This window comes from Coregonus lavaretus (genome assembly GCF_964263955.1).
Source record: "Coregonus lavaretus genome assembly, chromosome: 3".
NCBI lineage: Eukaryota > Metazoa > Chordata > Actinopteri > Salmoniformes > Salmonidae > Coregonus > Coregonus lavaretus.
In genome coordinates this window covers 30,452,538-30,465,729 of record NC_139990.1, presented here as the reverse complement: position 1 = coordinate 30,465,729, position 13,192 = coordinate 30,452,538, and the positions used below count along the sequence as shown (strand labels likewise).

The window sequence follows — 13,192 nt, the reverse complement described above, 5'->3', positions numbered from 1 at the left end:
TAATTTATCCACCACTAGTGCAACACGTTTCCCTTTTAATCTGTTTTCCTTGAAGATTGGATACAGAACTTTGCGCCTTTCTACAATCTCCTTCGGGAACTGATCATTCATGCCTATTTTCGTGCCAGCAAGTCTTTTTCCCAGGCTTTTCACCATAGCTTTGTCCTTAAAAAAAGCAAATTTGGCAACGATTGGGCGCTCATATTTCTGTCCTCTTTTTCCGAAACGATGTACACGTTCGAGTTGGATTTTATCGACAGCCTCGATAAAATGCCTATTGGCTACTTAGCATATTCAAGCCTGTCTCAAAATACAACACTGCCCCTTTAAGACATAAAAAAAGCAATTTTCCTGACTCAGTTTTCAAAGATGGCTAGAAATGTACATGTTTTGTGCTCTTGTAGGAAGCAATCACTCCCACATTACTGACTACAAATGATCTATAACTGGGCTAATAACTCACTAACTAGCAAAGAATATGAACAAATGTGCACACATGGCTACACGCAGCACTTGATTTGATCTCAAAACATGTGCATAATAATCGCGACCGCTCATGCTGTAAAACAGTCCAGTTCTAAATGACTGGCACAAATCCATATATGGCAATGGTCTATTTGCATATAGGCCTACTGCAGCTCTGATTGGTTATGGTGTACCGGTCTGTGTAGAGTACTGGCCTGAGTCGTGCCTGTCAGTGCAATAGAATCCTACTCTGATACGCTCTGCCTATAACAAAATCTCTTGCATAGTTAGTTTTGCACACTAATTCTTGCATAGTTCGTTTTGTTCCCGTATGTTGCATTGAAAGTGGCTAATATTGCGTTGATTCGATCACAATTCCAACAGTAAAGGGAAACGTTGATAGTGTTAACTAACGGGGAAAACTCTAGAAAGTTGAGTGAAATTCAATCTCGTGCTTCTCTGGCAGTCTCGGGGAGCTGTGCACCCGCGTGTAGCTTAGAGGGAACATTGGCTATGACCACACTGGTCTGGAAAGGGGGCTGTTTGTTAATGCAATATTCACTCATAAATTGTGCGACGGGGTTCTCTCAAATGTTTGTTTTTGAGACGTCTCATTGTTTGGATTTGAAAATCCAACCATTGTAATAAAAGGGGGTGGCGCTTGGGAGCTGAGTGTGGCTGTGGGTGTTTGAGTGAGAAAGAGACAGAGGAGAGACAACCAGTAAATGCACAGCCCCATTATCGACGCATTGTGCTGACAACATCAAAGAGCAATTCCAGACTGCGGTCAGGAGGACTTTGAAAGTTAGGTGTTAACCAGACTAATGATTAACTGCAATGGAAAATGAATTGTTTGTCTGCTTTACTACACTGTATTCCCAAACAGTTGTACTAGCTCATAAGTAATAAGGTCATAACAGTCAAATGTCGTTATGCAGTTGACCAAACTATAAAGTGTTGAGCTCTGTTGAGATTTATGCCACTTTAATTGAAGAGGGCTCAATATTTTATAGGTAATTTGTGTGGAACGCTCAAAAAGTTTAGGTAGTGTCATGACGTTATCGACGTCATGACGTTCTGGTGGGTGGGTCATCTCTCCCTCAGGAAAGCTGAGTCAGCCATCTTGAATTTGCCGAGATGCGGGGATGTTTGGGCCGCCCGTGTGGATGTGGAACACAGTTTAATTTCTTTTAATTTGTTTGCAATGCGCACTTTTATGCTGCCCGCTTGAAACCACCACCACCTCCGTTTTTATCATTAGTCTTATTGCCCTCGTTTTCTTAAGCGCCATCTTATCATCACCTCTGATTTGGTAAGTAACTCTGTTTTTTTGTTTGTTTTTTTTTCAATTGAATTTCGATAGTCTTAAATGTGGAACTGGGAATACATTTGTACAATGTGCACAGTGAATATTTGTTGTAAATAGTGTAAAAATCCAAGTAATTGTAACTTTAGAAGTTGTTAAATATGTGATAAATACGTTACGTTACTTCATCTTACAACGGTGTAACGTTATCAGCAGGTTTCCTGGATGAACTACATTTCCCATAATGCATGTTTGCCCGGGACATTGACGGTGGAGGAAGGTCCATGAGTTTTCGCTGTTCGCCGGTAATGCAAGTGCGTACTGTGATTATACTTATTTCAATAAGTGTCTGCCTTACACAGTAAATATTTTACGTTATCGAGCTGTGTGTACGTGTGTGCTAGCGTGAAACGAACAATGCTAAACAACATAATGTGAGTGTGTTATCATGATGCTAACCAGGCCTGTGTTTGTATTTCTTCCTAGGCTCAAGTGTGTGGTTGTGAGATCATCTCGAAATCCTTTTAACAGTTCAGGTAGGATGTATTATGAAATAGTGTTACTAATGTAATACATTGCTAAAACCAAGTATAGAGTGTATTTGTTATAATTCATTGGTATTAGATTTAAAAGGTGATCGAATAGCTCCTGATTTGTAATGTCATTAATGCATTTCTTTTGAAGCAATGTTTTTAAAAAATGTACAAGTGAATAGGTTGGTTTACTTTTAAGTTTAAATTTCCCACGTATCTCGTTAAAGTTTTGACCAATGAGCTAACTTGTTAAGTTGTGGCCAATGGGAGAGTGGACTGGTTGCCGGGAAAGAAAAGGGAGGGAAAAGTTGAAAGAAGGGAGAGGAGAGACGTTAGTGGGGTTGGTGAAGGAAAAACGACCAAGGGAAACGATAAAGAGAGAACAAAACCATACCTACAGAGTTTTTTTAAGGGAAATCCTGATTTTATTTCTATAAGAGAGTGTTTATTATTTAGTTAAGAAAGACCAAGTGGAGACTGAAGCTGCCGTCGCATTGTGGAGACATTCGACATCCTAGAGGTTAGCCTAGCATCGTGCAAGACTTGGAGAGAATTGCTTGTGACGATCAGTTCGGGTTTCCAACGGATGTCTGTTGCTGCTACCGAGTACTGGCTGCATTGATAGCTGTGTTCGCGGTGGATCTTGTGAGGACACCTGCACGGAACTACTATATTTTGCTGAGGCATTATCTACAAGTAGTGAGTAACTACAAATGTGGGGTGGACTTCGGGACTTTATGTATGTCGTCATTTTTTTTATGAGCTCCAACGCGCGCCCAGGGTTTAAGCAAGCTTGCAAATAATTTGGACATGGGGTTGTGGAAAAGTCATTGGGGTTTATAATTTGTATTTCTTTTGATGTGATACATTGAACATTTGATTAATATAGATCTTGAACCTTATGTCTGTTGTATTGGTGGAGTCATTTACTGTTTCAGTTTCATTTAATGCATGGGAAAGCATATCCTTATAACAATAACCAAGTCTATAATCATTCTATCTGAAGTTAATACCCTATTTGTCATTCACCCTAGCAAGTTTACAATAGGGCTTCTTATTGGAGATGTCCTTCTCACCTAATATCCCATGCTGTTCAGATATTCTAAATAAGGTAATATCGTGAGAGTCAAATTCGAGCCTGGTGAGAGGGTTACACTAATAATTGGTTTTATTTTATGTGTTTCCACAGTCATTCTTTTGCTATTTCTCTAAATGTTTTTATCTCAACTGTGGGGTCAACAGTTGATCACTTGAACCCTTTATTAATACTTTGTTAAATACAAAGAACAACAACAGAAATAGCAGATCTATTAGCACACAACTTTGATGCTTTGCTTGTTAATAACTAACTTGCTTATCTTTTAACATTTTCATTTTTACTATAATTAGTGTACAATGAATGTTTTTGATATTTGTGTAATTATTATTGTAATGGATATTTTTTGTCCATGTAGGAACAACGTGATGTAAATATGAGACGGGCCCTCGTCCTTCGTGCACTTCCTGTGTACCTGCGTGAAGATGCCTCCAAGTTTTTCAGGACCTGTAATGTAAGTGTACTGGCCTCACTATCAATCCCTTTGCTTAGCTATTCAGTCAGCTTAAACATGACATCACTCAAAGAACTCTAGGAGAACCAGAGGGGCATTCCAGAAAGCAGGTTATGTGAAAACCATCAGTATAGCCAATTGTATTTTTTCCAACAACGTAATTTCAAAGTCCGTGTTTCTAGTTTGTCGCCGCATTGAGTATGAGATAAAATGTTTTTATATTTCATTTTCAGCCGATTTAAATAAAATAAAACTAAAATAAAACATTGAACAACATTCAACCACTTCCTTAAAGGCTAATATAAAATAAAGTGATAATTTCAAAATGAAAAGACGACTGCATCTGAAACTCTGTCAGTGATTTATATAACAGCCGCAGCCAGAAAATGTCTGCTTCCTGTTTTCTCCCGTTGCCATGGTGAATAACCGTATCGGAGCTCCATTGATGATGGCTTTTTACTAGTCGTCAGGCACAAGTTCAACTCCGAGTTAACGTACTCTGAGTCAACTTACCTAACTCAGATCAGCTGTTCTGTAACTGAAAACTCAGTTTCACTTCACAGGGTAAGTCAACTCTGAGTTCAGGGTTAGGCTCAGTTTGTTGAACCTCCTTTCTGGAATAGCCCCCAGGACCTGTTTATGAAGTTTCCTTGAGTTGTTATTCTGCAAACTGACATGTAGAAATTACATAAATGAAAAGGTAAGTATAAAGAATTCCACTAAACAAAAAGTATGCTTACAGGTAGGTGTGAAACTAACATAAAATAATAAGCATGTGTAAAGAAAATAGTTTAAACATGTAGCTTAGCTGCAGTCTAAGTGCAAAGTGACCGTAATGTCTAGACATCATTAGCATGATTTGTATCCTTGAGGGGCTGAACTCATTTTTGTATTATTTGTGTTTTATAGTCAGCAGATGGTCCAGACCTCACTGACACTCCGGTGGCTCTCCTGACAGTTGTCACTGATGATACTACTGATGCGGCCCTCTTCAGCCCTGAGAGCATCTCTATTGTCGTGGAAGATGAAATACTTGTGAGTGGTCCCACAAACCTGGCTGACTCATTTATCCTGCTCTTTGGGTATGTCTATGCACTAGACCTACAGTACCCAAAGAATCTCGAGCTTACATTCACATTTATCCAAAAAGTTGTGATGTGTCTTGAGGACAACAAACCACTGAAAGGGCGTCTACTGACACTGAAGAATGATTTGTTCAATGAGTGAATCACTCAGAATGGACTATTTGTTGAACTGAGTATTGAGGATGTTTTTTGTTTTTTTCCCCTCTTTACAAATGTAATAATTTGCCTCTTCTACCTCATGTTTAATATGTTACACTGTTTGCCTCTTCTACCTCAGATTTAATACATTGATTGTTAATAGATAAATATCACAACATTGACGTATTGCCAAGCCCAAGTTTTTGCACTGTAGTTGTGGGAAACGACTGTTGAATTCATGCACTATACATGTTTAATGTTGTGTGACCTAATGCTTACCTTGATGTTGCCAGTTGAAGTACGGCACAGTAGAAACCAGTACTTTTATTTGAATGTTTTATTTTAAAAAAGTTAGTTGCAGCCTTCAAGGTACAGTAAGTGCCAAAACGTTTTAAATGGCTCCACATTCTAATAGTTGTTATTGCTGTTGAGGATGGATTATAATTAGAATCTTATTGAATTTTAACATGAAGCCTTTGTGAGTTTTTATCATAATGTTTACTGAATAATGTGATATGGAGACCGAAAATACTGAATCTACCCTCTGTAGCAATGACCACTATCAGAATATGGAACTATTAACACTTAATGTACTTTAAAACACATTTTGTTTTTATGGAGTCATTTCCTTTTTTGTTTTAATTTATGACAAGCACTTTGTTTTGACTGAGCTCCTTTTGATTCGTGCCTTTTTAAAAGCACATTGTGTTGAATAAAAAAAAAGTTAAATTGTCACTGTGGTGTCACTTTCATGTTTTCTAACATTATTCGCTGATTATAATTGTGTAATGGACCGACATCAGTATTTCAGTTTAGAATTAATTTTGATTGCATGTCCCACATTATGAGTTGAAGAATATTGAACATTTTGAGTGTATTTCACACATTATATGAGTTGAAGAATATTTAATATTTTGAGTGTATTTCCCACATTTATGAGTTGAAGAATATTGAAAGTTTTGAGTGTATTTCTCACATTATATGAGTTGAAAAATATTGAAAATTTTGAGTGTATTTCCCACATTATATGAGTTGAAAAATATTGAAAATTTTAAGTGAATTAATCCATAATTATAAGTTGAGGAATATCAATATTTATAATATAACATTGAGATAATTTAAGGCAACTGTAAATATAATTTTTATTTTATGTAAACTTAAAACATTTAAAAACATCACTAAAATATTTTTGTGTAATCTGTTACAAAATAATTTTTGAGTTATGTGAACTTATTAGGGTTTACAGTGTACAGATTGCTCAGGACTTCTCTATTTGAAACCCGGACTGCTCGGTGAAACTCACTCTGAACTGGATCGGGGTCTTCAAGGAATTTTTTTTTTGCTTCGCCAGCCGAGAGAAGCAGGCCCAAGATCTTCTCTTCAAAGTGCAGGTACAGTTTGAAATGACCCTGCTGGTGGTGCCTCAGATGCTCCGTCATTTTTTGCCTGAAACTATCAAGTTATTCACTAAACATGATTCTCTCCAGACACACAAAGTGACATCGCTTTCAGACTTCTGCCAGTGGTCCTCCCAACACCAGTCTACAAGATTGGCAGGAAGACATTCCGACCCAGCTTCTAAGAGACCAGAAAGTCCTTCATTGACTTGCAGCCTGTACATTTAAATAATGGATAGGCAGATTGATGGGGAAATTAGATGATAGCATTTGTAAACCTTGAATGAAAGGAACAGTTCTGTTATGCATAAATGCACACTCCAAGACATTGTTGTGTAAATACATTTACATTTACATTTACGTCATTTAGCAGACGCTCAGAGCGACTTACAAATAGGTGCATTCACCTTATAGCCAGTGGGATAACCACTTTACAATGTAAAGGATAGGTAGAAGGATTACTTTATCCTATCCCAGGTATTCCTTAAAGAGGTGGGGTTTCAAATGTCTCCGGAAGGTGGTGAGTGACTCCGCTGTCCTGGCGTCGTGAGGGAGCTTGTTCCACCAGAGCAGCGAACAGGGGTGCCAGAGCAGCGAACAGTTTTGACTGGGCTGAGCGGGAACTATGCTTCCGCAGAGGTAGGGGAGCCAGCAGGCCAGAGGTGGATGAACGCAGTGCCCTCGTTTGGGTGTAGGGACTGATCAGAGCCTGAATGTACGGAGGTGCCGTTCCCCTCACAGCTCCGTAGGCAAGCACCATGGTCTTGTAGCAGATGCGAGCTTCAACTGGAAGCCAGTGGAGTGTGCGGAGGAGCGGGGTGACGTGAGAGAACTTGGGATGGTTGAACACCAGACGGGCTGCGGCATTCTGGATGAGTTGTAGGGGTTTAATGGCACAGGCAGGGAGCCCAGCCAACAGCGAGTTGCAGTAATCCAGACGGGAGATGACAAGTGCCTGGATTAGGACCTGTGCCGCTTCCTGTGTAAGGCAGGGTCGTACTCTCCGATTAACCTATAGATACTGTAGGCAGGGCCCTGAGTATGGTATAGCCGTAGGATACTCCCGTTACTCCCATGTTAAATTGCCTACTTATAACCCGACTCATAACCCGACAACGGCTGTATTCTTGTTTTTAAACGTTCTATAAACATTTTGGATATGCTTGGTTGGTCATTTTTAACATACTTCCATGCCGTCTTAATCAACAAACTAGATCATACCTAAAAACACTTTCATTCTAAACGTAAAATGTTAGCATGAACAGAAAGACTGTCGCATGGAATGTACTTCATGATTATCAGCCAAAGAGATGATTCCAACAGACTTTCTTAACTAGTTAGCACTGCTTATAAGATGCCGATAAGCTGTTGCGTACCGTTTTGTGTGAACAATAGTAGGAGAAAAATACCATCACATTAAGTTTAATCAACTGCCCAAGGACCAGGTTAGAATAACCTCATGGTTTCTGGCTATTACGCCACGATGATGGTGATGGAAAGCTGTGGGCTCCGGTTACTCGATACATTTATGTGTGTTCAAAGCACTTGATCACCGGTAAGTCGTTAACACCTGTTTGTATCTCACTAGTTATGTGTATTGCGCAAAGCTTTCTATTTTGCTTGTAGTAAGGATTCGTGAGCTGTATCCATCCAAATAACAGCTATAATATTCTTCTGCATTTGGATATTTATGCAAACCTGGAGATTCCACCAAGTAGGTGTAGATATCGCCATAATCCAATTGGTAGGGTTGTCTCCCCAGCTGGTCTCCGGCAAGTTGAAAGGACATAAAAACAAAATGTCACATTTTGATACATAAGACCGAATCGAGCCAGTCGGCCACATATACAGTGAGAGAAAAAAGTATTTGATCCTGATATGGTACGTTTGCCCACTGACAAAGAAATGATCAGTCTATAATTTTAATGGTAGGTTTATTTGAACAGTGAGAGACAGAATAACATCAAAGAATCCAGAAAAATGCATGTCAAAAATTTTATAAATTGATTTGCATTTTAATGAGGGAAATAAGTATTTGACCCCCTCTCAATCAGAACGATTTCTGACTCCCAGGTGTCTTTTATACAGGTAACGAGCTGAGATTAGGAGCACACTCTTAAAGGGAGTGCTCCCAATCTCAGCTTGTTACCTGTATAAAAGACACCTATCCACAGAAGCAATCAATCAATCAGATTCCAAACTCTCCACCATGGCCAAGACCAAAGAGCTCTCCAAGGATGTCAGGGACAAGATTGTAGACCTACACAAGGCTGGAATGGGCTACAAGACCATCGCCAAGCAGCTTGGTGAGAAGGTGACAACAGTTGGTGCGATTATTTCTAAATGGAAGAAACAAAAAATAACTGTCAATCTCCCTCGGCCTGGGGCTCCATGCAAGATCTCACCTCGTGGAGTTGCAATGATCATGAGAACGGTGAGGAATCAGCCCAGAACTACATGGGAGGATCTTGTCAATGATCTCAAAGCAGCTGGGACCATAGTCACCAAGAAAACAATTGGTAATACACCACGCCGTGAAGGACTGAAATCCTGCAGCGCCCGCAAGGTGCCCCTGCTCAAGAAAGCACATATACAGGCCCGTCTAAAGTTTGCCAATGAACATCTGAATGATTCAGAGGAGAACTGGGTGAAAGTGTTGTGGTCAGATGAGACCAAAATTGAGCTCTTTGGGATCAACTCAACTCGCCATGTTTGGAGGAGGAGGAATGCTGCCTATGACCCCAAGAACACCATCCCCACCGTCAAACATGGAGGTGGAAACATTATGCTTTGGGGGTGTTTTTCTGCTAAGGGGACAGGACAACTTCACCGCATCAAAGGGACGATGGACGGGGCCATGTACTGTCAAATCTTGGGTGAGAACCCCCTTCCCTCAGCCAGGGCATTGAAAATGGGTCGTGGATGGGTATTCCAGCATGACAATGACCCAAAACACACGGCCAAGGCAACAAAGGAGGGGCACAAGAAGAAGCACATTAAGATCCTGGAGTGGCCTAGCCAGTCTCCAGACCTTAATCCCATAGAAAATCTGTGGAGGGAGCTGAAGGTTTGAGTTGCCAAACGTCAGCCTCGAAACCTTAATGACTTGGAGAAGATCTGCAAAGAGGAGTGGGACAAAATCCCTCCTGAGATGTGTGCAAACCTGGTGGCCAACTACAAGAAACGTCTGACCTCTGTGATTGCCAACAAGGGTTTTGCCACCAAGTACTAAGTCATGTTTTGCAGAGGGGTCAAATACTTATTTCCCTCATTAAAATGCAAATCAATTTATAACATTTTTGACATGGGTTTTTCTGGATTTTGTTGTTGTTATTCTGTCTCTCACTGTTCAAATAAACCTACCATTAAAATTATAGACTGATCATGTCTTTGTCAGTGGGCAAACGTACAAAATCAGCAGGGGATCAAATACTTTTTTCCCTCACTGTAGGCAAGCCAAGAAAAATCTACTCTTCTAATTACTTGGACCGTTCAAAGGCAGGCAAAGACTGGAAGTAGTTACTCGACATATCTATGACTAGCGAATTACATCGAGATTAACTTCTCTCACTAGCCAGCCAGATAACATAAGCTAACCGGCAAAAAAAGCTAGCGGTAAACAAACAGTGACGTAAGTATAATGCGACAGCTTTACTGTCAGTGTTAGCAGGTCGGGTAACAAATTAGAGTGTCAGAATAAGTATCATACAAATCATTTGTTGTTGTGACAGCCAAGCATGTTAATAAAGACACGTGAGGCTGCTGAAAACGTTTGAAACAACAAAAAAGTGTCAGTAGTTTGCTGAAGATGCCACCAAAATATGGCTAATTACATGGGAGTAATGAGAGTACCCTACTGCTGTACCCTACTCGGTGGTGTGGTCACGTTAAGCCACACCTTGCCGTGTGTATCTATGAGCCTCAGCCCAAAATGTAATGGAAGATGTAGGTAGCAAACAGGGATTGTGCGATTATATTTTCATAAATGGCTGTATAGTATACAAAATAAATTGTGTGTGGCATTGTCAGTGTGCCTCCATGCTTTGCACAAGTCCTCATATTCTAAAATCAAATGATTTCTATCTAACAGGTTGGGACTAACATAGTTGAGTACCTGCGCCAGGCGGAGGTGACCAGACCCTACCCATTTGTGTTGGCTCTTGGGGACTGCTCACAGGTGTTTACAGTCATTGTGTGTGCTGACGTGTCCGTGAATATCTATTGATCTGTCTTAATACCACTTAAGACAGTGTCACGTACTCATGCTTTGTTTTTCTCATATTGCAATCTGAGTGTGCACATCACATTCATCTCAGGCTTTAGTGTAATGTTTGGACTGTTTGGTTCATGAAATCATATTTTAAAAAATTTATAATCAAGCCTATTTTATGAAAAAACATAAACTTACACAATAGGGCTTTGTTTCAATGTGCTATTACATTTTTATATATATTTTTGTACATTGTGGACAATTCTCTGACCTGCTGTGATATACCTTATTTACATACACTACCGGTCAAAAGTTTTAGAACACCTACTCATTCAAGGGTTTTTCTTTATTTTTACTATTTTCTACATTGTAGAATAATAGTGAAGACATCAAAACTATGAAATAACACATATGGAATCATGTAGTAACCAAAAAAGTGTTAAACAAATCAAAATATATTTTATACTTGAGATTCTTCAAATAGCCACCCTTTGCCTTGATGACAGCTTTGCACACTCTTGGCATTTCTGATTGTTTCAGTGCATGCATTCAACAAGCTTTGGACGAAGGACTACCACAGGGCCGCCATCTCCAAAGTTTACTCAAAAAGCCAATAGTTCTGAACTGGGTTTGATTTAGTTTTTGTTTCAATTATTTAAATTAGGTTAATTCTTTAAACTTCCGTTGGTTGAAATCTATTGCTCAGTTATGACTTGGCTCATGTAAATAATTCTGTAGTTGCCACTTTAAACATCATAAGTCAACATCCCCATAGTGTTCACATTTCTCTCATAAATGTTGTAGCTATATAATAATTTGAAATCAACAATTTATTTAGGAAATATCCAGTCTTTGCTATTTTCTTCATTACCATGCTGATGATTTAAAGTTATATTGGATTTATTTTTATCTGTTAAGAAATTGAATACAAGTTGTTTGGTATATTTACTACATTTAGTAAGTTTCGTTTTTTTCCTCTGAGAACTAAGTTAATTTAAAGTTATGTGATTAGGTGTATGTAGATACATTTCTATGTTAACAAACAGTAACCAAAAACCTGATCTCATTTAAATATTCAGACTGAGGTTGCAGCAAACAGTAGAATGTTTACCACATGTTTTTCAGACTTGTTTGCCAGAAGTTCACAAGTTGCTGCAAATTTACCACAACAGTTTGCCAAAACACTAATTTGCATGTGAAAATATGAGCTTGCCGCAAATTTGCGACAAATTGCCCAAAGGTTTGCCACAACTGTTTGCCAGAAGCCTGTTTTTTCGGTAAGGGTTTAATTTAACATCTTTATTTTAGTATTTATTCAATCATTTCACAGACACAAACAGACATTATGTAGTAGTAGAGTGCATGTTGTATGATTATTTAGTGTACATAAAATACATAAAAAGGTTATCTTTATAAAAGAGTACAGAGTTCATTTGGCTTCTTATTTACTGGTCTTAAGTTGGGGTTTGATTAATCCTCTTCCCACAGTGTATCCTAGATACTCTGTGTCCTCTAACCCCACGTAACACTTGGCAGGGTTTGCCGTGAGCCCTGCCTTCCTAAGGGCGTCTAGCACTGCCTGTACCCGGGGCAAGTGGGATTCCCAATCTGGGCTGTAGATCCCCACGTCATCTAAATAGGCTGCGGCGTAAGCTCTGTGCGATTTTAGGACCTGGTCTATTAGCTGTTGTAAGGTGGCTGGGGCCCCGTGTAAGCCAAATGGCATGACGGTGTATTGAAACAACCCATCAGGGGTTGCAAAGGCTGTCTTTTCTTTGGCTCTGGGGGTCAGGGGGATTTGCCAGTAACCTTTGGTTAGGTCCAGGGTCGTAATGTACAGAGCGTTACCAATTTTCTCTAATAGTTCATCCACTCATGGGGATGGGGTAGGCATCAAACTTGGAGATTTCATTTACTTTCCGAAAATCATTACAAAACCACCAGGACCCATCGGGCTTGGAGACCATCACAATTGGGCTAGACCACTCACTATGTGACCCTTCGATCATTCCAGCTGCCAACATTTTCTCCACCTCTGCTCTGATCGCGGCTCGGCGATTCTCAGGTACCCTATATGGCCTCATGCTCACTTTTCTCCCTGGTAGGGAACAATATCATGAGCCTTAACCTCAGTTCGTATTGGTATCCCTGAAAATACATCTGTTTTTCTGGATAAGGGTCTTTACTTCCTGTACATGTGCTAGGGACAGAGTAGGTGAAACATGCACTTCGGCTGCCTCCTGAGTGGGCGTGTGTTAAGTGACAATTAGTGTTTCTCTCTCTTTCTCCATGCTTTTAACAGGTTTATGTGATAGATCTGTTCCGGGGGCCGACGACCTGGCTGTCGGATCCGATAATTAACTTCTCCTATTTTCTCCACCACATGTGACAATCCTCTTCAAGGTTAGGAGAGTTTGTACACCAAAATCACCCCAGAGAGAGTTATTTCGAACAGGACAGTACCTGTATGTTTGTTTCTCCGTTCTGTTCTGCCCAGGCCGCAGGTAT

At 39.8% G+C, this 13,192-nt stretch overlaps 1 long non-coding RNA gene across 5 annotated transcripts; it reads left to right on the top strand.

The window, feature by feature from the left end:
* Positions 1–1,607: 1,607 nt before the first annotated feature.
* LOC311115584 lies at positions 1,608–5,812 on the top strand. 5 transcript variants are annotated; one of them, XR_014611291.1, is made up of 6 exons: positions 1,608–1,777; positions 1,988–2,094; positions 2,258–2,307; positions 2,761–3,003; positions 3,759–3,854; positions 4,764–5,812. It is a non-coding gene; the product is annotated as an uncharacterized lncRNA (long non-coding RNA). The 5 variants fall into 5 exon arrangements; XR_014611293.1 differs by having other exon boundaries at positions 1,985–2,085; XR_014611295.1 differs by having other exon boundaries at positions 1,985–2,094.
* The last annotated feature ends 7,380 nt before the right edge of the window (positions 5,813–13,192 follow it).